Source organism: Lagopus leucura, unplaced genomic scaffold (genome assembly GCF_019238085.1).
Source record: "Lagopus leucura isolate 7727_CA_CO unplaced genomic scaffold, USGS_WTPT01 Super-Scaffold_100001, whole genome shotgun sequence".
Lineage (NCBI taxonomy): Eukaryota > Metazoa > Chordata > Aves > Galliformes > Phasianidae > Lagopus > Lagopus leucura.
In genome coordinates this window covers 69,478,349-69,502,210 of record NW_024962262.1, presented here as the reverse complement: position 1 = coordinate 69,502,210, position 23,862 = coordinate 69,478,349, and the positions used below count along the sequence as shown (strand labels likewise).

General features: G+C 41.5%; 1 protein-coding gene across 2 annotated transcripts in view; it reads left to right on the top strand.

The window, feature by feature from the left end:
* The window catches only part of AGPAT3 (1-acylglycerol-3-phosphate O-acyltransferase 3), a 92,376-nt gene that overhangs the window by 23,463 nt on the left and 45,051 nt on the right, over window positions 1–23,862 (top strand). The window contains exon 2 of one of the 2 annotated variants that reach the window (XM_042867239.1): window positions 17,586–17,706. The exons of the other annotated variant lie outside the window; for it this stretch is intronic. The gene's annotated coding sequence lies outside the window, so the exon portion shown is untranslated. The remainder of the gene's footprint in view (window positions 1–17,585; window positions 17,707–23,862) is intronic. 2 annotated transcript variants of the gene reach the window in all.

Genomic DNA, 23,862 nt, shown 5'->3' with positions numbered 1-23,862 from the left:
CCTTCACATTTTCCATTTTGACACTGCTGTCAGGCAATAAAGTGGATCCTTTGCTTGGTGTCGTGATCCTGAGGGTTGTGAAGATATTTAAGCTGCAGCATGCATAGGCGTGAACAAGCAGCCTGTCTTCTCAGCTCACCTGTGTGAAGGAAGAAATGTAACTGCTGCTTTTGTATACCTTTATCTGCGCCTCTCCTGGAGGTGTATTTGGATATGGAAATGAATGTGGCCTGATAGGAAGAGATAACGATGAAGGGCAAGGCCGGCTGCTGGTGTGAGCACAGCCCCCATGCTGAAGGTCATCTTTGCAGCACTGGTGCTGGTCCAGGGGAACATATGGATGCAGTATTTCTTCTCTGCCTTGCTTGCTCCACAGCCATCACTGCCCAGGAAATTGCCGTGTCTGGTTGCTCCTGGTCCACATCTTACTGTGCCTGCTTCTGGTGTGAAAAGCCATATGGTGGTATGCTGAAGGGCAGCGTGGCTCCCAGAGGGTCCTAGGGTCACCAATGAAGGCATCAATTTTGAGCCAGCCAAGCCTCTTGGTCTGTTAAGTGGAGAATTGGCAACTTAAACTTTTTGAAAATCTTCTAACTAGAAGAGGCTGGTGATGTCAGGATCCCTAAACTCATTCTATCAGTTTTGTCAATGAGAAAATAACTTGTTTTGTAGAAGGATGTTTTTCCCTGTAGTTACTCTGGGTAATGGCTTGCTTGTCATTCCCTTAACTTCACAAGCAGTGTTTAAGGTGAATTAATGGTAGCCTTAAAGTCTGCAGGGAAGTTGTTTCACAGTAAGGGTTGATAGTGCAGTTTTGACTGCTGCTTTTCAGCTGTTGGAGCTTTTCTTTGAAAAGGAGAGGAAAGGGCCTCTGCCTCAATTAGTAGAAGAGGTGTGTGACACATGAAGTTACTTCTGCAAATTGCAGCAAATCTATTGGGCTGTACAGTCCTACCTGCAGCTTTGCTCTCCTGTTTTAGTGTGGCTCAAGGTTCTTATAAAATAACAATAAAAACTGCAAAGTTATTTTTGCGTATAATCCCATTAAAGGTTACAAAGTGAAGCTAACAGTGCTGACTCAAGGCCAAAGAACCACAAGTTGCTACAAAAAATGGTCCTCAGACCAGTGCAGGTTTCATGAAATAGAGCTATAGATGTGTTATAAGCTCATTGCTTTTTGTTGCACACAACTGATACTATTATCCTTGAGAGATTTGCATCCATATTGATTTTCCTTGATCTTTGCTGTGTTTGTTTTCTGTCTCACTGCTACTTGAATGTACAGTATCAAAAGCCTTGGGCTGTGCTGTTCCAGCATTTGGATTTGCAAGGAAGCAGCCATGACTGGATATCGTAAGGAAATGTATTTGTTTCTTACAAGCTGTGGGATATGCTTCACTGGGGATGATGATTTTGACCAAGAACACTGCACCAAAGTGCTCCTGCGTCAAATTCAGCAGCTGTTTCTTAATATTGCTGTCTTCTGCAGCACTGTCCTCTGCCAATTCTCTTTTCTCTCCCCGAGGAGAATGTACATTGGAGAGCTGATTCATCAGTCCAGTGATTAGCCGTGCTCACATCAGTTCTCTCTCCAGATCTCAGAGTATTGTCCAAACACAAACAGAAGTGTGTGATACAAAGGTTTTAAGTCTATAGCTTTGGTAAGGATTTTCCCTCATCATATCTGAAGGTCTATCTCATATCTCTTCAGAGATGGAGCCGCTTCCATCCTCTCTTACAGGCAGCTTACTAGGTCTACCCGGTCCTGAATTTACATTTTGATTCCCTTTTCATCCTGTCACACAGTTTGGCTATTCCCTGTTGGCTGGGAACTCCTAAAAGAAGAATGAGTGAACTGCCTGATTTATTTTTCCTTCTGTTCAGCAGCTGTTTCTCTTGTCTTTGGGGTGCCAGCACCAAGTTCAAAGAGCATCTACTAAAAGAAATGGGAAAGCACAGAAACACAACAAATAATTACTGTAAAATAGCATTGCCTCAAGTAATAAAGGCAACTTTGCTTGACAGGGTACATGCCAAAACAGACTTGTACCCTTACATTAAACTCCGGAATCAGTACAAAGTCCACCAATGAACAAAAAGGCTGCTACAGAAGTTTGCCCTTCAGCCCATGGGTTCAGATCCCAAGAGGCTGATTTATTCTAGTTCAGTGTTTGATAACACTGGGGTTTTTGAATGTTTGGTGTTTGGAGTAAGAATGGGAAAATATACCCTTGTGAAATGTTCAGACGTGGGATATTGCTCAAACTGGAAGTCAAAGGACTATGTCGTTTGCTTTTCTGTCCTTATCAGTTGCTTAAATACACATGCTAGCCTCTGTCTTTTCTAGTAGTTGCAGTGACAATAAAAACAAATGTATTTTGGTCAGTGAATGTATTGTAGGAAAAGGAGGGCTTAAAAAGCACCTTTCTATCAGGCATCTGAAACAAAAGTTTATTAAGACAGTCAAGTACTGCAGTATAGCATGTACTCCTAATGCTTTTAAGGAGAAAATAATTTTCTTCCCAGCAGTGTGGTGTTGGACTTTGGCTTGGAGTTTGGAGCTGCACTCTGTGGATTCCTGTGCATGGAAGAGGGAAGCACTTTACTAGAAGTCATGGCTGTGCTTGCCCTGATCAAATGTGCAGTTTAGCAGGAGTAGGTCATTGCATCAGGCTTCAGTTTTATGTTTGTCTGCTTACTGTTCTTTAAATTCAAGTTAGCTTTCTCTCCAGTCACACTGCCCTCTCTGTGCATGCACTGCAGAGGTGTCTTACTAACCTCTGCTCTTTGGACTGTTCCTCCAGAAAATATCTGATGGTTCTTCCCTGTTTCACAGGACAGATGCCAACGTATCATTGCCCTGTCACTGATTAGTGTCTGTGCAGGCCTCTTGTGGGAACAAAATTAATTTATCTTCCCATTTACTTGAGTGACCCATGACCTGCTTCCTGAATCTCCTCCTGAGTCTTGAGATTGGTATTTTTCACCATCACTTGCTCCAGGAGCACATACAAATGACCAAAATCTCTCCCTTTTGGCCATCTTGTTCGAGGAACAAGTCAGAAGTAACAGTTTTGTTGAAAGTTTTGCTGCTGCTTTGTCTCTGATCCTAGTGGACAAACTTGGGCATGGAATTTTTGTGTATGAAGATTCAAAACCTGCCATCAGACCATAACACACCTCTGCTGTCACCAGATGAAATTTTTAGCAGCCCAGACCTCACACAAGAAAGTGACTGTCATCTGTAAAATAGCAGTACCTTCAGTGCCTACTACCAGTGATGAGCTGATGTTAGGTGGGTGAATCGGGTATGAGTGCAGATTTCCAAAGCAGTCTTCCAAACCTCTTATATTAACATAGTGCATGGTCCATCTGGCATTAGATCAGGCTGCCAGGGCCCCGTCCAATCTGGCCTTGAACACCTTCAGGGATGGGACATCCACAGCTTCTCTGGGCAGCCTGTGCCAGGGCCTCACTGCCCTCTCTTTGAAAAACTGCCTCTAAACATCTAATCTAAATCTCTCCTTTATTTTAAAACCATTAAACCTTGTTCTATCACTATCTAGCTGTTTAAAAAGTTTATTTTTTTCCTGTTTATAATCTTCCTTTAAATATCAGAAGGCTTGTTGAAATATGAAAAAAGGACCAGAATGAGGGGAAGGGTCTTACCATGCTTGAGCACTCCGAGAGTTTCTCCCTGCCTCGTGTTCCAGATAAATGGAAACAGCCCAAATTATGATCAGGTAGCTGTAGTTGTGATTGAAACTATTGCTGCGTGTAGTGCTTTTACCACATTATCACTATGTACCTTAGTATTCTAGGAAAGTAGGAGGGGATATGTCAGGTTCTTTGCGGGGAAGCCCTAGAAATGCTGTGTTAGCAGAACACACTGTGTGCGGATGTTCTTGGTCACAGGACTTTTATATGGAGCAAGGACTGGAGGATTTAGCAGTTTAGCAGCTTGCTATGCTATGAGCAAAAGCAATCTTTTGCCCTTCTGGAACTGCTTTTAAAAGCGTGACGGCCTTTCCAGTCAGACTGATGATGTTTGTTTGGCTCTTAGCAAACCCAAGCAGTGTAAGTCTGCTTCAACTGGTGTGTATGCATCCATCTTTCCTAGCAGTAGTCACAGAAAGGCAATGCACTGGGTTGGAATCAGAGGTAATAGCGCTGGAGGTTGTTGGCGCTGGCCATGAAGCAGAAAGGGCAAAGGGAGGTGTCTGTTCTGTGCATGTTCCCCCACAGGAGTTACCTGCAGAGTCTGGGAATGGGAAGCATAGAGTTAAGCCAGAGACTGTGCTGTTTTTTTTTTTTCCCCAGAATCTCCTGTGTGATGACTCCAGCTCCAGTGTGTGCACATCCCATTGTTGGGAGCAGGGTTGATGATGTGCTCAATGATCTGTTTAAGTTATCTGTCTGCCATGTTACCACCTGCCTTTAAGAAAGCTGTCTTCATCTCTGTGGCACTGATTGCCAGTCCTCTTGCACTCACAAGTCAGCAGCCTTGCTCCTTGCTTAGTTAGCCCCCTCTTGGGGGCCTTGGTTAGGAGTGATGTTCAGAGAGAATCTTCTGGTTTAGTTTCATCCAAAGGGAATCTGGTATGTGCACAGATCAGGCTGCCCTGGGCCCCATCCAACATGGCTTTGAATACCTCCAGAGATGGGGCATCTACAGCTTTTTTGGGCAACCTGTACCACCACTCTCTCTGTGAAAAAACTTTCTGTGCTGGAGATCTTGTTGCAGTCTTCATTCCTCTGAAAGAAGCTATTTTTGTAGCTCATGTGTTGGATATGATTCTTTGGATTGCATCACTGCTGTCCTGGTAGTGACTCCCTCTGTAATCTGGAGATGTCCTTGTGAGTCAACATTCAGGGCTTTGGTTAATGAATCAGCTCATATCTTTAGGATGTCTTCAGGAGGTCTGCCTAGAGAAGCATGCTGGAGGACTCTAGTACTGAGAAAGGTATGTGAGTGACTGTAATTACAAATGGGTTATACCTAGATGCCTGTTGACCTTTCAGTGCTTGGGTTATCTGTGATCAGTTTGATACCAGAATGCTAACAAAAGGCTGCAAAACAGTTTAATTTGGATAGCAAATAACATAGCAGAATGGAACACTGACAGAGGTAAAAGTAAATAAATAAACCACCATCAACATAAAATCCTTCTCATTTGGAATGCATTTTCCTGGGTAAACTTTTCTTGCCATGCTTATTCATGACTCCAGTCCATTTTGAAAGAAAGGATTATCCAGTTCACAAAAGGTAGGCAAATTATCTGAGAAAGAATTATCATGTGAGCTTAAGTGGTTCCAATCCCAGAAATAAGGATAAATTTACAATGCCATTCCTTCACCCACAGCTGTACTTCTCTTATGCGAACTCTTTGCTTCAGCTGTAGTATATGTTTTCTGTTTTGTTATGTTTTGAAATAACCACAGAGGGTGTACAGCATTTGATTTCTCTCTTTCTACAAATTTTGATGTTTCTGTTCCTTTGCTTTGGGATGCTTTACAATGATAAACTTATTTAGTAGTAAAAGAGGAGCTGGCAACAGTGAGAGATTTATTTATTTTTTTTTTAATGATGATTTTGTATGTTTAAGTAGAGAAGAATTTGGAATTTTCTTGTTTTTCGTTTTCTTGAGAAGATTCAAATGAAACCACCGCTGGATGGGAAACATTTCATTTAAAAACAGTTGAAAGCTGGATAGGACCATCAGGTGAATTTGCTCAAGGGAAAGCCTTCAGAGCAGTTTGTTTTAAAATTCTATAAATGTAACCTGAAGTCTTGCTGGCTTCTACAGTGCAATGTCTTCAAAGGTAAATATACAAGGGTCAGTCTGAGGTTGATGTGAGGTGCATATAGTTCTCATTTGGAAAGGCCTGTAATGTTTTGAAAATCCATACTTTGCGGCAAGTTGCAGACTCAAGTGATTTGTACCACGTGCAATCAGTAATAACCTGTCACTGGTCAGACTTATTCGTATGTGTGTGCCCTGAGCTATTGTCATTTTAGTTTCATGCTGTGGAGTCCCTCGCTGTGCATTGCTTATTCTAGGATGAGAGAGCTAGCTATATGTAGGTAATGCCTGCTGGAAAAACACTTGGAGAGTACGGCTGAGTGATGAGATAGACCTGTCTTACAGGTAGGGGATATCTGGAAGGAAGATTGAGTCCTCTGAGCTCAGAGAAGAGAGAAATTTCAGGTTTACAGAGAGAGGTAGTTATTCAGTTAGTTTCTTTCTTCCACTACTCCAAGTTTTCCTGTTACAATATGTTAAAAGATCTGCCATAACTCAAATGTCTGACATAACTGTGGGTGGATAACTGGTACATTTCTAGAGCAGGAAATTGAAATACTGCAAGTTGCAAAATACAATTTATTTATTGAAAAAAATGGATTTTTTGGCAATATATGATCCAGTCTTCATTTATTTTCTTTCTTTTTAAATGAAAATGAAACTAAACTTTTTAAATGAAACTAAAATTGGGTATAGCTTCTGTAACACAGTCTGCTTTTCCTGTCTATCAGAAGCATCTCTTCCCACATGAATAAAGCATGCCCTTGATGATCAGGGGCATAAGAATATTGGGGTAAAAGCGTTGGAGGTGATGGGACCGGAGTCTTTGAGCCAAGAAGGTGACAGCTATAAGGAAACAGAATAAGGAAGAGAGAAGTAATCTTTTATTGCCTAAATATTGCTCAAGATGCTGCTGTTGCTGCTGATTTGAGATTGAGGTGGTGGTTTGGCTTTGCTTTTAACAGTTAACTCAGAAAGCTTCTTGAGGTTATGTTGCACGGGGCCTAGGGATTTAGGCCTTTACAACTACTTCAGGCTCCCGTTTTTTAAAACATGAGTCTAGGGTGTTGCATCTAAATAGAATGGCAAAAAAATTGTGCTTAAGTATGTTGTGTATGCTCCTAACCCTGAGATTAATGGGTAGTGTGACAAGCATGTTGCAATGTTCATCAAGCTCAGGTTCATAAAGCAGCCTTGCCAGTAGGCTCTATTTTCTGGTAATGCTTCATCAGAAATCATGCTTCTTTTTTCTTTTTTTTTCTTTTTTCTTTTTTTCAGAGAGACATAAAGGAATAAATATAGAACAACTCAGGTGCTAAAAATATCCACACGCACTGATGTCTACATTTTTTTTCCCCCCTCTCTTTAAAAGAGACCTTTTGGATATTTAGCACAATGCTTTATACCAGAATCATTTTGGCTGCAGTGATTTTGAGGGAGAAACAAGTCAGCTGACCTTAGAAAATAGCTTATCTTGGTTTGATTTGAGAATGCAGTGTGGGAATAGAGCAGATGCTGAGCAAGAGACTTGAGGTGGGTAATGGCATGAGAAGTTGGCTTAATTACTGCAGCTGTAGAAGATGGGCCTTTGCAGTCTCAGGGATTAGAAGACTGCACAGCTCTTGTGTTTCTGGAAAAAAATGACAATAAATGCCTCCTTCAAACTCCAAGGTCTATAAAAGGTCTCACTGCAAAGAGAGTCCCTTGATAGGAAGGCTGCTTTCACTGAATGGCTTCAGTTACAGTTTGGAATAGAGTAAATCTGGCCTCTTTTTTAGTGTGAGATGAGGGGATGAATAATCATCCAAAAGATCTCTAATCTTAGAAACTGAGATATTCAGAGCAGGAGAGTGACACACTTGAGATGGATTTTGAAGTAATTCTCAATTTGCAGATGATCTCCCACACACAAGGTTCCTTGCACAAAGCTAGCCATTACATTCTGAATAGCCTTTTGAGATCTGCATTGTGAGAACAAGCTGGTGTATCAGTTAATACATTAGTTTTAATCTCAGATTAGTTTGAGGTTAGAGTATCACTTCAGTGGCCTTCCAGGCAAGCCAAGTTCTTTTATTTGCAAAAAGTGCATGCCATGCAGTGTCAGGAAATGCTGAGACTCAGCCAAACCAGGTGTGTGCTGCTCTCAATCTGCTGCTACCAAAAGGCTGTGCGCTGGGTGATGCACAGGGAGGAGGGCATTGGGCCTTTCTGGCAGCTCGCAGGTGTACAGCAGCTGCTGGTTTACAGCAGGTGGAGCTGGAGGGGGCCCAGGAGGTGTTCTCCTCCTTGCTCTGCTCTCACATCTTCCTGACAGATGTAAGCCAGCCTGCCTGTAAGTGCTTCTCACAATTGCTCCCCACCCACATCCTTATTCATGGTGTGACTACACTGCCATCTTTCCTGTATGAAAATGCCATTTATTTATTATTTATTTTTAAAATGTCTCTCTGGGTGCACTTCAATTCTCTTTAAAGCCAGCTTGCCACAGCCATGGAGAGCAGAACACACCTTAACAACTTGCTGAGCATTTCAAGGTTGTGGCTGCATCCTGGCCATCAGTACCCCTTCTCCACAATGGGGCTGTCTCCTCCTTACTGTTGCTGCAGCTGCTTCTCCTCTCCAAGCGGGTCAAATGTAGATGTGTGTAAGTGTAAAAATAGCTGGCATCTGCTTCAGTCACTCTCTTGGCTGGGTTGAGCCGGGGCTCCGCTGCCAGATTTTGGGCTGGCGAGAGCAGAGAGCGCTCTGGGCAGGCTTCCTCCACCTGCTGAGGGTGGGGCAGCCCTGGCCCCTGAGAGGGCTCTTAAGTACAGGTGTATTTAACTTGTTTGCACTATGGAATGAGATATGATGGCGTTGTGGTGAGTTCCATCGCTGCCTGTTCAGATCTTATCTGTGGAAGTTCAGAAGTTTAAAGCTTTCTTTAAAAGCCTTTCGGGCAGAGAGTAAGTTTCTAATTAGGCCTGCAAGTGCTTTATAATAGATTTTATTTCTAAAATGCTGCTTGTGTTCAATAAAGTTCTTAACTAGATTGCTGTTCTACATCCTTTTAATTTCACTTGTGTTTTAAACATGAATACTGAATAAACAGCAGTACAGGTAGTTTGACCTACTCAGGAGGAATGGAACAGCAGCTAAGGATGATCCACCAGCTGCCACTCAGGATTGTGCCCAGGGCTGGGATCTTCCTGTCTCCAGCCAGCAGGTTGCTGGTGCAGTGACCATGGGTGCTTTCCAAATACTTCGAAGCTTGAAGGGTCTGCAGAGTGTGGTGGCAGAAGGTCACGTGGGAAACAGTAAAGCGGATGAGGAATGGTATTTGGGAGTATTTATAGACAAGCCAGCTTGACTCATGACCTTAGTGGCAGTCCCTTGTAAAAAAGGGACTTATGTGGAAAGGGAAGAGGCATCTGTAAGGGTGAGCTCAGGGAGATGTTTTGCCCCTCTAAGGGGCCTGGGAGGCTACGCGGTTGGTCTCTGAACTACTTAGCCTGGCTGTGAGTCATTTTCCTGCTTCACAGATGGGGAAAATAGACTTGCCTGCACTGCAGAGAGATAGCAGGACTCTGTGTGTTGGCAGTGGGGAGAGGTACCTTCGGGAACACGCAGCTGTGGGTGGGACCAGCTGGCATCCCATGTGGCTGGGTCCCCAGAGCCCACTTACCCATCTCTTGCAAAGGGGCAGCCTTTAGCTTCCCAGTGGAAGGCATCCCTGTAAGGACATGAGTCCGTCCCCTTTGCTAGCCTTGTTGAAGTGGTGACTGGCACAGAGAGTGGCTGTCTGGCAGGTGGGACAGCCAGCAGAGCCCAGCCAGGGTGGCCAGCTGGGCCAGAGTGTGTTGCACATGCCAAGCTGGCTGGGAGCTTTAATCCTGATGAGACTATTGCTTCACATACTCACTTTCTTTTTAGAACTGCTAGAAACTGGAGTATGTATAAAGATATTTCTGCCAAATACTAACTGCAAGTCTCAAATCCCAGCAGATGACTCCTTCATATTAACTTTATCAATGAATTCATAAGAAACAGTTAATTTGGAGTACCTGGAAAGTCTGCTTGTGGAAGGTCAGAGCAGAAAAATTAGCGATCAATTTCTTCCCATTAGTGACTAATTATGAAGAATTGTGTTCTGGGATTTTTTTTTTCCCCCCAGACTGAAAGCCCCTAAAAGATCTACAGAGCTAAAATCTGTCTACAAACCCACTGCACACTGAAGAAAATGTTGGAGTAATGGGAGAAAAGCTTGTGCAACCTCACCAGTGTGCTGGAGGTTTCACCCTGAAGGCAGTACTAGGACTAGTACTAGGACATTGGTCCCAATGTTTGAGGCAGTGCACAACATGAATGCAGAAGTGCAGCATAATGCAAGGAAGGTGCCACTGGGAAGGTCAATCGAGGAATACAGAGGAATATTTTTTTTTTAATGGACTTGAAAGATTAAAAGAGTGGGAAATTAGGAAACAAAAAATTATTCCTCACCCTGCAGGTCAGTTGCTATAATATTTAGGTCCCAAATACAACATTTAACTGTCTGTGTTTCTGTGAAGGCAGCTGTGTAGCTCTGTATTAAGCAGAACTATGTTACCATAAATATTTTTCATTATAGGAATACTCTAAACAAAAAAAATATTCCAATGTTTAAAAGGAAAATAAAAATCACTGGAGTTACTCTGAACATGACAGACTTGTATATTGCTGTGCAAAAAGCGTATGCCTGCAATTAAATATCCATTTGCTTTACAAAATATAATTTAGGTCGTCTTTTACAGTCTATTGCTTTCCAGGAACCAGTTTGGGTAATTCTTTCATAAGGCATGGGTGAGCTTGTATCCGCATTTAGAATGTATTCACGATGTATTTTTCATTAATAAACCCAGCCAAAAGCCTTGTATACCAAGCACTTCCAAACACAGGGAAATTCAGACACCTAGCCTGAGCCTACTCAAATTTCTCTCATATATCCTCTCTTTTGGGCTGTCTTTCATCTTGACTTCAATCAGCATTTATTCACTGCAAAACCTCGGATGTAATTGATCTCTAAGAAACTGCGGATAAATCATTAGATTTCTTGGGAATAAGCTTTTCTTGACTATAACTGGGCTAATATATTTTTCAGGATTGTGCATGCTTACCTTAGTTCAACGATGTTCTGTCACAGTTGTTTAGGACAGCTGTGGCTTTTCCAGCTTGCCTAATACTGTATGGCCATGATTTCCTTTTGCATATATCATATATAATCATAGAATCACGGAATGGCCTGGGTTGAAAAGGACCACAATAATCATCTAGTTTCAACCCCCCTGCTATGTGCAGAGTTGCCAACCAGCAGACCAGGCTGCCCAGAGCCATATCCAGCCTGGGATGGAAGCTAGGAGTGAAACAAGTTTTTCAACTAAGCTCTGCAGTATCACACAGACTGCTGACTTAACTTGCTGAGGATTCGCCTTGTTTCTGTTGCTAGGATGTCTCAGGTATCAGAAGTCTTATAGCCTCTTTAATCAAGAATAATTCAACCTCTTCAGCTTAGACCAGGATTGTCTAGCAAGTCTCGCTGCTTTGATGTCAGCCATCACTTGCTCCTCCAGATATTATCAGCTATTGGTACTGCAGGAGGGACCTTGTGCATATCCCAGCAGCTCACAGGGAACTCCAGCAGAATTTTCCAGCTACCCTAAAAAAAAGCCAAACACTCAAAAATAAAGAAGCTATTCCAAGAATGCACATTTAAATGCACATTTATTGGAGGTTTTTGAAGTAAGGCATTGAGTTGTCAACTGGGACAACTAAGGTTCAGGTGTGTGTTCCCACTCTGAAACAGTAATCCCAGCAGAAGGATAGAACATACAAGAGAGGGCAGTCATGTTTTAGCTGCCACATTTGGATCCGCTGGAGGATGTTTAACCATCATAGCTCTGTCTCTACAGGAAGCTACAGACAACGTTAGACACAATTAGGTTAGATATTAGGAGGAAGTTTTTCACACAGAGGGTGGTGACGCACTGGAACAGGTTGCCCAAGGAGGCTGTGGATGCCCCATCCCTGGAGGCATTCAAGGCCAGGCTGGATGTGACTCTGGGCAGCCTGGTTTGGTGGTTGGTGACCCTGCACACAGCAGGGGGGTTGAAACTGGATGATCATTATGGTTCTTTTCAACCCAGGCCATTCTATCATTCTATGAACTGCTGCCCAACCTTGCTCAAGATGAATATAGAAGCTGAATGAGCCAGGAGGATATAGGTAAACGTATCGCCTTCATTCATGCTTCTCTCTTCCCCCTCTTACAAAGAAGCTCAAAGCTGTAAGGTTTGGTTCCAAGTTGCACTGATGTCAACGGTTTGCGGGCTGTTTCAGCCTGGTTCTGTGACTAGTGGAAAAAGGGACAAGGGGAAAGGGTAGGGAGGTGGAGCCTAAAAGCAAAACAGCAGCAACAATCTGAGGAGAAACAAACTGATTTACTAAATAAGATATTAAAATGCAAGATAACACACTATAATACAACATAATACAATGTAATTAGAATTGAAACTAATAAATCAAGTAAAACAAGAGAAGGCATCAAAAAACTGAAGGTCTTGCTCTTTTGCTAAGGTGAGACATCAAGCCAGGCCGAGCAGAAGGGAAAAAAGGGAACAGCTCGTGGTATGAGAGCAGTTTTATCTTTCCCTCTGAACGGAAAACAGAAACAGAATAGCGCGGAGTCCTCTGGGGTATGTGGTATGTAGTTCTTCTCTTCTGAGAACCAGGTACCCAGAACTATCCACAGTCTACAGACCTGGAGCATTAACTCTTTAACTCCCAGTGCACTACATGATGTTATGATGTGGAATACTGATAACCAAAAATCATAAAACCATGACGACTGGAAAATTAAACCCTTTGTTTGCTGTAGAAGCCTAATTTCCATCCTGAAAAGGAAGAACGTCTGTTGTCTATCTGGGTCAGTAGTCCATCTGACTTGTCCTGAATACTTTGTAGAAGGATTTACAGTCAACAGGATCGGTGTTTTCACTGTAATGTTCTCCTAATTTCTATTTCTCTAATTAATCTAGTTCCTTTCTTCCTAGCCTTGTTAAGCCACCTGGTAACAACCTTAGCAAGAAGGTTTACAGTTCAGTTATGCATTGGGAATGCCAATATTTCTAACAGTGTGTTTTAAACCCTTTGTACCTTTACTGATATTGCCTTATTTTTTTTTATTTTTTTTTACTATGATTTAAATTTTCCTTTTCTGAAAGCAGTTTCAGAGTCTACCATTTCTTATTGTTATTACGGGAGCAGTTAGTGGTTAGGGGTATTCTTTCTATGAGATGATGGTCACAATTGTAGGATGGTCACAGAAAGTAGCTTCCTGAAGCTCTTCAATTGATATCTGAATGGTCATAAAGTGCTGTCCTTGTGAGATGATGTTGAAGACAAAACTGGATGCGTTCAACTCTGTGTCCTGTACATCCTGAATGTCGGAGTGCTGAGAATATTTTCAAAGCCTGAGATATCAAACTAGCTTATGGAGATGTGGTTTGGGGGGTTATCATCTTGCATTCAGAGCAAGAGTAAGGCATGATGCAAGAGAAACTGTATAAGCATTTAAGTGCATGCACATGTATATTTAATTGAAAGAAGTTCTCTTTGAAATGGAGAAATGTATGTACTCAGATGCAATTTTTTTTTTGTGCTCGATGTACTGTATAAATGCTTTTGATGAGTCTTGGCAGACATCCAAGCAGTAATTTGATATATTTCCAGTTCATGGTTATACTTATTAAATAAATAATGAATTAAAAAGTGGGAGAAGATAAGGATCCTAAATGGAAAGATTCTCTTACTTGGGGGCTCCAGCATTCATGCGTGCACCAGTACAGCAGAAGTTACCAGATCTAACTTGCTTTCAAATCCTGCTCTCTTGCATAACACTGCCTTGTTCCAATATTGAACCAGATATTTTTCTCCTACCGGTTGTAGTGTCTCATTATGGGAACTTTGACCTCAGTACTATCAGTTTTAGTAAAATGTCTGCATGAGAGGGGCTGTACACAGTGAAAAGGCAAAGATCCCTCTGAAATGCCACGAAGGCAGTGCTTAAGAATCACTCTGAAAGGAGAACATTTACTTGTTCCAAGGAGCTGCTTGGCTCAAGCAGTGCAGTTTGTTGAACTGTAGCATGCTTTGTTGCATTGGTTCTGCTGATTGCTGTATTGGGGGATGCTGGGAAGCAGGACTCGAATATTTTTATGCTGAGCTTTTATAATGCACGCTTTATATTACCGTACTTGGCAGGTGAAGGTTTTAATGTAAATAAATTTGCTAAAATTACTATTTTAAATTAGGAGATATTTGTTTGCCTTTTTGGCCTGCAAGGAAGATGAGTTGAGCTATTTACAGTTTCCCCTATAAATCAGCTTTATTTATGTATTTTTCTTCTGTAAGCCACACACTGTACCACTTACCCCACAAAGAACCAGCTGCTTTTGTGATTGTTTCATAGACCCTTCAGTGGATGTTTAGATAGAGTAGCCCAAAAGTACTGTGAACTGTAAAGAACAGGTGTTGTATCGTCATGCCCTTCTCACAAATGTCACAAAGGACTCCTTAAGCACATGGGTTTGTTGTTCTGAAAGCTTCACCGAGAACACTGCTGTTCTGATTTGGTTCCTTCTGAAACTCGCTTCTGATCAGCTGATGCCTTTCTGTTCTTGTACCAGCAGCCTTTCTGGCTCAGATAGCTTATTCCCCTTCCTCATCTTTATCTTTATTGTCTTACAGGGGCAAATGCATCCACTCTAAACCATTTTGTTCAGGCCATGCATGCAGGTCACCGTGCGCACAGTGTGGAAGCATTCTGTCAGACTCTTTTGTTTCTAGAGCTTCCTTTTTGAACGTAGGTGATCTGTCTTGTGCAATATTCCAAATGGGATTTTAGCAGAGTTTTCTCTGTATTTCCATGTATTTCTGTCTCTCTTGGAAATGTTTCTCTGGATATATCCCAGGATTGCATAAGCATTTTGCACAGCTGCATCTCTGTGGTGACTTCCAGCCTTTTTGTGCTAAGATCAGCTAGTACATCAAGGCCCTTCTACTCCTGGCACTCACCAGCTTCCAGCATGTGTCTGAGCTTGCTTGTTTTACGTGGGGAGTTGTGCACTGTATATTAGGAACTCTCCATCTTGCTTGTGTGGCTCCAGCCTTTAAGATTGTGTTACCTGTTGCATGACAATTCAATTCTCATTTCTGTTGAAATTGCTTTCCAACATTGTCATCATCTGCTGTCATCTTTTATGTAAGCTGTAATTGATGAAAATGAACCAGCAAACTGATATTGTTTTTTATTTAGTGTGTTTGTTAGTGACTCATGGAAAGTCTGCAGCTTTTTCTCTCCACACTATTCTGTCACCATCTCTCTTGGGCGGGATCCTTACTGATGTCAACTCCAAGTGACAGGTCTCCAACTTGTTTACTTCATGCAGTGCCACCCAGAAAAGTATTACTTAATGTTTTCTGAAAGTCCAGATAGCACAGAATGGTTTGGGTTGGAAGGGAGCTCAAAGCCCACCCTAACCCTAACCCCAACCCCTGCCATGGGCAGGGCTGCCTCCCACCAGCTCAGCTGCCCAGGGCCCCATCCAACCTGGCCTTGAGCGCCTGCAGGGATGGGGCACCACAGCTTCTCTGGGCAGCTGTGCCAGCACCTCCCCACCCTCTGAGGAAAGAATTTCTTCCTAATATCTTACCTAAATTTACTTACCTTTATTTTCAGTAATCTCCCTTCAGTAAATCTTTCATGTCCCGCTGTCTTTGTAGCTACATGTTTTAATTTTTGTCACTCTTCATGAAAGCCTTGTGTGTGGTTGATGCCATGTTCACGTGGCCCTTTCTGTGCAGAAAGCCAAATTACATCATAACAGTAGGGATTTTAAAATCTTGAAAAAAATCTATAGTTTCCATATTTGGAGAGAATGAGATTTTTCTTGATTTGAAAACAGTTGAATCTGAACGCTGAGCAGTTGTGTTTTGTTGGACAGTTTTCAAGAAAGAACTGTAGAAAGTGATGTAATCTTTTAAAATGCTTGCCTGGTCATCTGTTTCCCTTGCCTCTAACAGAAATGGTGGATGATGGCACCCTTTGCTCCAAAAACCAGCAAACACATTTTGACATAAAATTGACCTTGGGAACTGCGCCTGCCCAGCTGGACTGGCAGTGATGCCATTAACTGTACAAACCTAAATTTGAGGTAGAGCATTACCAGCTTGCTGAATGGCTCACCAGTTGTTGGTGTGAGTCGATGTCAACAGTGTGGTTGCACAAAGTTCTCTGAAGTAGGTCAGAGTTAAAGCAGTTTTTGAATGGTGTAGGGTGCAGGGTAAATATTCATGTTGGGAAATATTTATTCTCAGAAAGAATGGAGTGGCACTGAAACTGACTGCCCAGAGAGGTGATGGAGTCAACATCCCTTTAGATGTTCAAGCAGTGAGGAACACGGTTAGTGGGCATGGTGGGGATGGACTGGTCACTGAATCTAGTGAACAGAGAGAACTCTTTTCCACTTTAATGATTCTGTGGTTCTGTATTCACTATATGAGCCTATATGCCTGGTTATCATTTCTGCTTCTCTCATACAACTGTCACAGAATTCTGCAGTGGAGAATGGAGTTCTGGTTACTTCCAGTATCAGATGTCTGCTGGGCATTCTCTTAAATGTATGCATTTTTCTGCAGGCCCTACATCCTGATTAAAATTAGACCTGATTAAAACATAGCCTGATTTTTGGGTGGTCCTATGTGGAGCTGGGAGCTGGACTCAGTGATTGTTATGGGTCCCTTTCAACTCGGGACAGACTAGGATTCAACGTCTTTAAACTCTGGTAAAAGTAGTGGTGGGTTTGATAAATGTTATGTGTTCACTTTTGTGATTTCCTGAGTTGCAGGATAGATGTTTGAATGGCTTTATTATTACTTTTGAGAAAAAGTAATTATTATTTTTGAGAAAAAAACAGGTTTGCAGTCTGTTAAATCTGATTTTATTGAGGGTTATTCTTGTTTTGAAGTTTGAGTTGTAGATTTCTACATAAACGTTGCATCTAGTTTGCAGGGCTTGTGAAATCAGATAGCATGCTTTAAACAAGCCACCTCTGGGTAAAGTGCATCTCTAATTACTGTGACTAAATTATGTGGAAAGTGAGCTTGTGTCTGAAGTAAATCTTCAGTTCAGTAAATCTAAAATTAAATAATGATTAACTTAATTGCTTCAAGATCATTTAAAAAAACCTCACTCTTAATAAAATATAGGGATTAAGTGTGTGTTTTGAGAATAGATAATTGCTTCTGCTTCATTTTCAAGTAACTTCTATGAAGACGGGGTTTTGTAGGTAGAAGAAATACCCTTTGTTATGCTTATTAGTAAAGCTAGGAAAAGTAGGTTAGTTCTTCAGTATGCAAACCCCTTCTCATTTCTGAATAGGAGGTGCAGTTTCACTACTAAATATAAATAGAGCACTTTTGCTTTTAATTTCATAGATATGTGCCAGCCAGACCTTCTGAAAGTAAAGGTAGTTGATGCATGTGGAGCAGAGTGTAACATTAGTACATGGGAAGAGGGACGGAGCTGTTTTTTGGTTTTGTTTTCTTTTTTTCTTTACCTAAAGAAAAGACAGTTAACGTTTATAGGGAGAGTTTGAGCTGAAGGATGGGTGAGTGGGGTTAGCAGCTCTGTGTTATTTGCATTGTATTTTGCTTTTAAACAAAATATTTTTACCCTCATTCATTGAAGAATATCTTTTTTGTTTATAGGCAAATGAGAAAGCAAATCTCTTGAAATATAAGCAGTGGTACTTTCCTGGAGGGAGGAGATGGGAATTCTCCTGTTGCTCTGAGTGTTGCCAGGTGCCAGAAGTGGTCCACAGTGGTGGTGGTAAGAAAGAAATCATCCCCCATGTTTCTGTATTTGTGTTTTGTCTGTAGCAATTAGATGCTTTTAGAAAAAAAGGGGGGTGCACATCCTGTTTTTCTCATAGATCTCTATGGATTGCCAGGAGAGGCATCAAACATCACCCACTCTTTGAATTTAGTTTAGGGAAACCTGCGCTTCAGCTTGGTGTGTGCTGTAGAGTTGACTCGTGTGCTTTCATGCATGCTGTACCTGTTGGTATTAATTGCAGCAAAGACTCAACCACAGATAAACCCTTACTGAGGTGACTCCTTACATGCTAAATTATTTCCTCCCTCCTTGGAACTGTACTTGGAACTGCCTTAATGTGCTTTGAAGTGGTTCTTACAGAGTTCCTAGAAATCTCTTGACAGCTGATTCTGAAGTCATTTCAGACTGGGCTGCCTTTAAGCCAAATAGCCTTTAAATTTTATCTGGTAACCTGATATGAAAATGTTTAGTTACAGCAACACTTTTTTTTTTTTTTTTCCAGTGGTCTCTCACCCGTAGAAGGTGGCAGCAAAAGTAAAAAGCTGATGAGATCCCACTGACACAGCAATGGGGCAGAGATTTCCAGGACAAAATTTTAAAAATGGACTGGCTAGTGTCAGCTGTTGACATTTTAATGATGATCTCTGTGGTACTCTGCCCCTTTCATGGGCTATTAGTGGCTTTTTTTTATATAGGAAAGTAATTTAGCTCTGGTGATTTTGCAAACAGACAGTGTTGCTTTGGTATTTTATAACCTTTCAAGGTCTATTATAGGACAAGTCGCCTCCCACAAAACTTTCATTTCTGTGAGATTCCCTTCAAAGCTCAGTCTCACAAAGCAATGTGCACTGTAATGCACTGTAGCAGCCACAGTCTGTATTCACTCCATGCAAAGGTATATCCCATTTGAAGTTGTTTTTTTTTTTAATCCAGCTGGAGAGAGAGCTAAAACATTTATCTCAGATCATACTGGATGGGCAAATTATCACATCTACAACCCCCACATATTCTTGGATCAAAATTTTGCACAAGCACTCACAATTAGCCACTTCACCTGAATCTGGCTAATGCTGGCCATTGCAGCTTTGGTGGGTGAGGGTTGCAGATGAAACAGCCTCGTTATACTGTGATGGTGACCAGTTGCTTTCAAAGCTGATTTTGCAGTGTTTTTTCTTGAGGTTGTTGCTGTGCGTAAGCAATGCCACAGAAATGCATCAAAGCCCGTTTTTATGTGTTTGCTACCTTTTGGCTTATTTTTCAGTTTTTACGGCTGCAATTTTTGCCTTTTTCTTTTTCTTTCTTTCTTTTCTTTCTTTTTGTTTGTTTGTTTGTTTAAGGCCATCAATGTGAGCATTAGCGAGAAGCTAAAATATATTGAGAGGACAGGATTGTATGAACTATGCACAGCTGGTGGATTTTTAAGCTCTATTTCTGCTTGGAGAAGACAGAATTTGGGCTTCTCTAACCCAGCCCTGCAGATTGCAAAGCCTGGTGTCTGTGTCTGTCATAGTGCATGCCTGACTCTTTTATCTCAGGTTGATAAAGCATGGAAGGTTCTTCTGAAAATGAAATGTCCCAAGTGAGGCGGATGGCTTTGCTGGAAGCTGCGCAGGTTGAATAATCCCCTGAATAATTCCTTCAGCCTTCGCCTTCTTCATTGTTCAGATAAATCCTGAGCGGGTCGATAGATGTTAATATGGATTAGAGAAATTTCACTGAGAGCTTTTCAGTGTCCCAGTGGACACTTCTGATGCAGAACAAATCTCCATTTCATGAGCAAGAGCACAACTGGTACCAATGGGCACACAGTCGAGGAGGTGAGGGAATAAAGTGCAGGGAGACTGAATTATGGCAGCGCCTCTCCTAATGGCTGCCCTTTCTTTCCTGGGCTTGTTCATAAGCAGAGGCCCTGTAGGTATCTCCTGCTGGTTTTGTCCTTACAGTATATCATCCTGGGGGATATATTTTTCTCAGTCTCACCAGTGTGGCAATTTGTAACAGTTGTTGGAAGATTTGTTTTTTAATATAAGTTGGTTGGGTGAAAAAACAGAACCTTCGCAAAGCAGTTGTGGACATAAAGATCTAGCAGACTAAAACAAGAAGTGGCTCACAAAAGCAGTAATGACAGCCACAATTTTCTTTTAGTTCAGGCAAGGAGAGGTGTAGAATATATTAGAAACCATTTACATTCTTTGTTTTCATACTTATTTTATCAGCACTAAGAGGCAGCTTCAAAGCCTGTAAAGCAGAGGCCTCTACTCTGAAAAGCTGCTACCAGAGACATATTCCCTACTGTTAGTCTGGTGTAGGATGATATTTAAGCCAAGAGTCGATTTTGCACAACATAAAAAGTAATGTTCTTTCCCATCTGTTTTTAATAGATAGCACACTGCGCTGGGACACTGTAAAAATAAGGAATAGTTTTCCTTGGTAGTTCAGAAACACTTGAGTAGGTTGGGTTGTTTCTCAGTGTTGGATTTTTTGTTTGTTTGTTTATTGTGTGAGTTATTGCATGCAGCATTCTTATGCCAGGTGAGAAGTGTTGCTCTGAGCTATTTCAGTGTGGAGAGAATATTGTTATCACATCTTTCATTTGAGTATGGCCCCTCTAACTACTGAGCCTCTATTTAGGAGAGAGACAACAGAAGGTCAGCTCTCTTGATTTTCATTTGAAAGAAACAAGGGTACCAGCTGTGTTTTGTGAAGCACTGGATCCTCTTGATAGTTGAAAACAGTGGGACTACACCACACTGTTTTGTTCCCTAGGAGGCTGAGAGGAAGGAACAGCACTGTCAGAAGGTGCTGGCTACCTTGGGAACAGGGCCCATCACTGGTCTGTCCTACTAGAGTGATCAAGGACCAGTGTGAGCACAGTGGAATTCAGGGGAAATCAAAGATCCATAAGTTGTTTTTGGACAAGAGTTTAGTAATTGCTGCTCCTAGGAGCAGGTGCCTAAATGCAACTTAAGTCCTCCTTAAGGTTCTTAAAATTTGGTGAATGTGCTCCTTAGCCTATAGACTCTCTTGCAAAAGGCATTATTTTTTTTCCATATAAGCAAGAGCCAATTTTGTCACAAGGCTCTGCACATTTGTTGTTTCCTTAAGAGTCTCTCTGTTTCTGCCATGGTTTTGGTGTTCATGTTCATTTGGACCAGTAGCCTGTTGCACAAGTGTGGCTTGATCCAAGATTGAGAGGTTAAAGTTTGTGCAACCGTATACATCTGTGATAGAAAATGGCTGGTAAATGGTAGAATCACAGGTATTGGAAGGGGCCTCTGGAGATCAGAGTCCAACCCCCTGCTAAAGCAGGCTCTCTGCAGTAGGTTGAGCAGGAAAGCATCCAGGTGGATCTTGAATATGTCCGGGGAAGGAGACTCTACCACCTCTCTGGGCAGCCTGTGCTCTGTCACTCTGACAGCAAAGAATTTCTTTTGCCAGTTTGTATGGAAATGGAACTTTCTGTGTTCCAGTTTTGGCCATTGCTCCTTGTCTTCTAGCTGCACACACTGAAAAAAGCCTGGCCTCATCCATATGACTCCCATACTTGAGGTATTTAGAAATATTGATAACATCTTCTGATTCTATTGATAACAAGTCTTCTGTCCAGCATGTGGAACAGTCCCAAGTCTCTCAGCCTTTCCTCATACAAGAGATAGTCTGGGTCGCTTGTCATCTTTGTGACCCTCCACTGAGCTGGAGATGATGCCTGTGGTGGCTGGGCTGCTTTAGAAATTGTTCCACCATGGTGGAGAACCAGTGTGTGTGTGTAGGACAGCTGCACTGCTGGGTCTGTCTGCCAGTGGTTTAGAAAGTCATTTCTGCATGACTCTCAAGGAAGATACTCATTCCCCCTTCCTGAGCTTCTGCTATACTCAGTAAGGAGTCATCTAGATAACTTAGATCTGTATCAGAAGAAAGCAGCTAAAGGGCTCCGACAGAGAACCATCTTATCCTGCAGTTCCTTTTCTTTTTCATTGCAGGTATAGCGCTGCTGCTTACTCTTGTGATGTGTACCTCACAGGAGAATGTCTGTACTATTAATGTCTGTGAGCCAGCATAGTGCTGGGAAATTTGGTAACATAAACTTGCAGAGCAGTTACGTGTGCTGCTGTGTTCAGTCTACTCATCCCTCTGTGCCTACAGCCATCAATTCCTTGAAATGATTACAGCTTAGCTTAAGATACATCTTGTTTTTACAAATCAGGAATAAGTGGTTGCTGTAAGATTATTTATGCTGTCATTAGAAAGTCCAGAAGTAAACTCTTTAATCCCTATGTGGTGTTAGAAAGTAGGCATTCCTTTATTCATGGTACATACTGGGTGACTTGACAAATCAGGCGTGCACTCTCAGAGTTCAGGTTCTTTGTATACACAGTTAAGGCATACATATGTGATGTATTTACTGGAAATGGCATATGTATTCATTCTTTTCCAAGAACTCATTAATATATGCTAAAATCCTGTGAACACGTGCAATGCAGACCTTTAGTTGTCAGAAGACTGCTGATTTCATCTCTTTTATTTTATTTTCAGCTTAATCACAGTGACCTTTGGCTGATTTTCAGCTGTTTTTCTCCAATTTGACATATTTCCATTGCTTGTTATGCCATAATGAGCAACTTTGTATCTTGGTACACTATTACTCAAAACAATTTATATGAAACCCAAGAAAAAGTCCTTGCACCTGGTGGATACAGAGAAACTCCCAGTATGTAGTATATAGATAAAAAGCAATCTGTTGTGGTTTCAGTGAAGCATGGACTGTGGAAAACAAAACCATTCACATACCAAGCAAAGCTAAACTGGAACGTTTTAGAACTAACATGCATCAATTCCTTTTGCTAAGCTAAAAGCAAACGGTAAGTTTAGGTTGGGTGTCAGGAAAAACTTCTTTACATAAAGGGTTGTTAAGCACTGGATTAGGATCCCCAGGGAGGTGGTTGAGTCACCATCCCTGGATGTGTTTAAAATCCATTTGGATGTGGTGCTCAGGGACATGACTTAGCAGAGGGTTGTTAGAGTTAGGGTAGTATGGTCAGGTTGTGGTTGGACTTGATAATCTTTAAGGCCTTTTCCAACCTGAGCATTAATATATTGGTCTTTAATCTAATATGTATTGATCCCAACTACTCAACCAGCCTGTATCAATACAAGCAAACATCAGGACATGCTGACCCTAAGTATGAGTTAAGAGCGAGCCTCTAGGAGCCCCTGAAGTAGGGGACTCTTGAAATCGGACAAACCATACATCTAAATAAGCTTCCAGTCACCTGGAAGTAATGATGAACTTAGTTACAAAAAAATACTTTCCTTATTAACGCAGAGAAGTTTCAATTATTACAAATATTTCCAAAATTTGACTGCTTGTAGTGGAGGTAACAGGAACATAAATAGAGTGAATCAAAATAACTATTTCACATTTAATGGGCTTGAAAGTGAACAGTGTAGTCCGCGGACTTAAGAAGCAATTATCCATTGCTGAGTAAATAGCATGAAGGTTCTCATTATATATCTTGATTGGGGAAATATTGATTCTTTTGGATTAGTTTGGTAATTAGAGCAGTTTCTTTGCTTATTTAAAATGAAGCCAGCTTGCTTTGCTAGACTCACTGTCTATAAATGTGTTCTATAGGAACACAAAACATTGAACTGCAGGCAGTTTTTAATATCTGAATTAACTAATCCTTGAATATCTGATTTTTTTCTTTGCATATAATGCAGATGAGCTAAGGATTATTCTAGCAAATAAAAATGAATCATAATAACATAGATGCTGCTTCTCAAACCATTATGGTTTCTGGCTGAAGAGCTTTTGAAGAGCAGTGCCAAGCTAGAGTGATGGTATTCCATAATCAAACGTGGCACACAGGCTTTTTTAAATGTTAGGCTTTGGTATAATGAACACCTCCGTTTACTAATAAGCTTCTAATTTTTTGAATGTTGGAGAGAAACTTGTGGCTTGGCAGTCCATCTATTCTGAAATGCTGCAAGCTCCAAAAGAAACGGGTGCCTACTTTTATGCTGCTAATTTCACCTGACATTTCTTTTGGCACTTTATAACTCTCTCAGGAAACAAAACAATCTCTGCTGCAGTGATGCTGTATATCTCTAACAGGAGTGGCAATGATGGTGTGGTTGTAATGTAGAAAT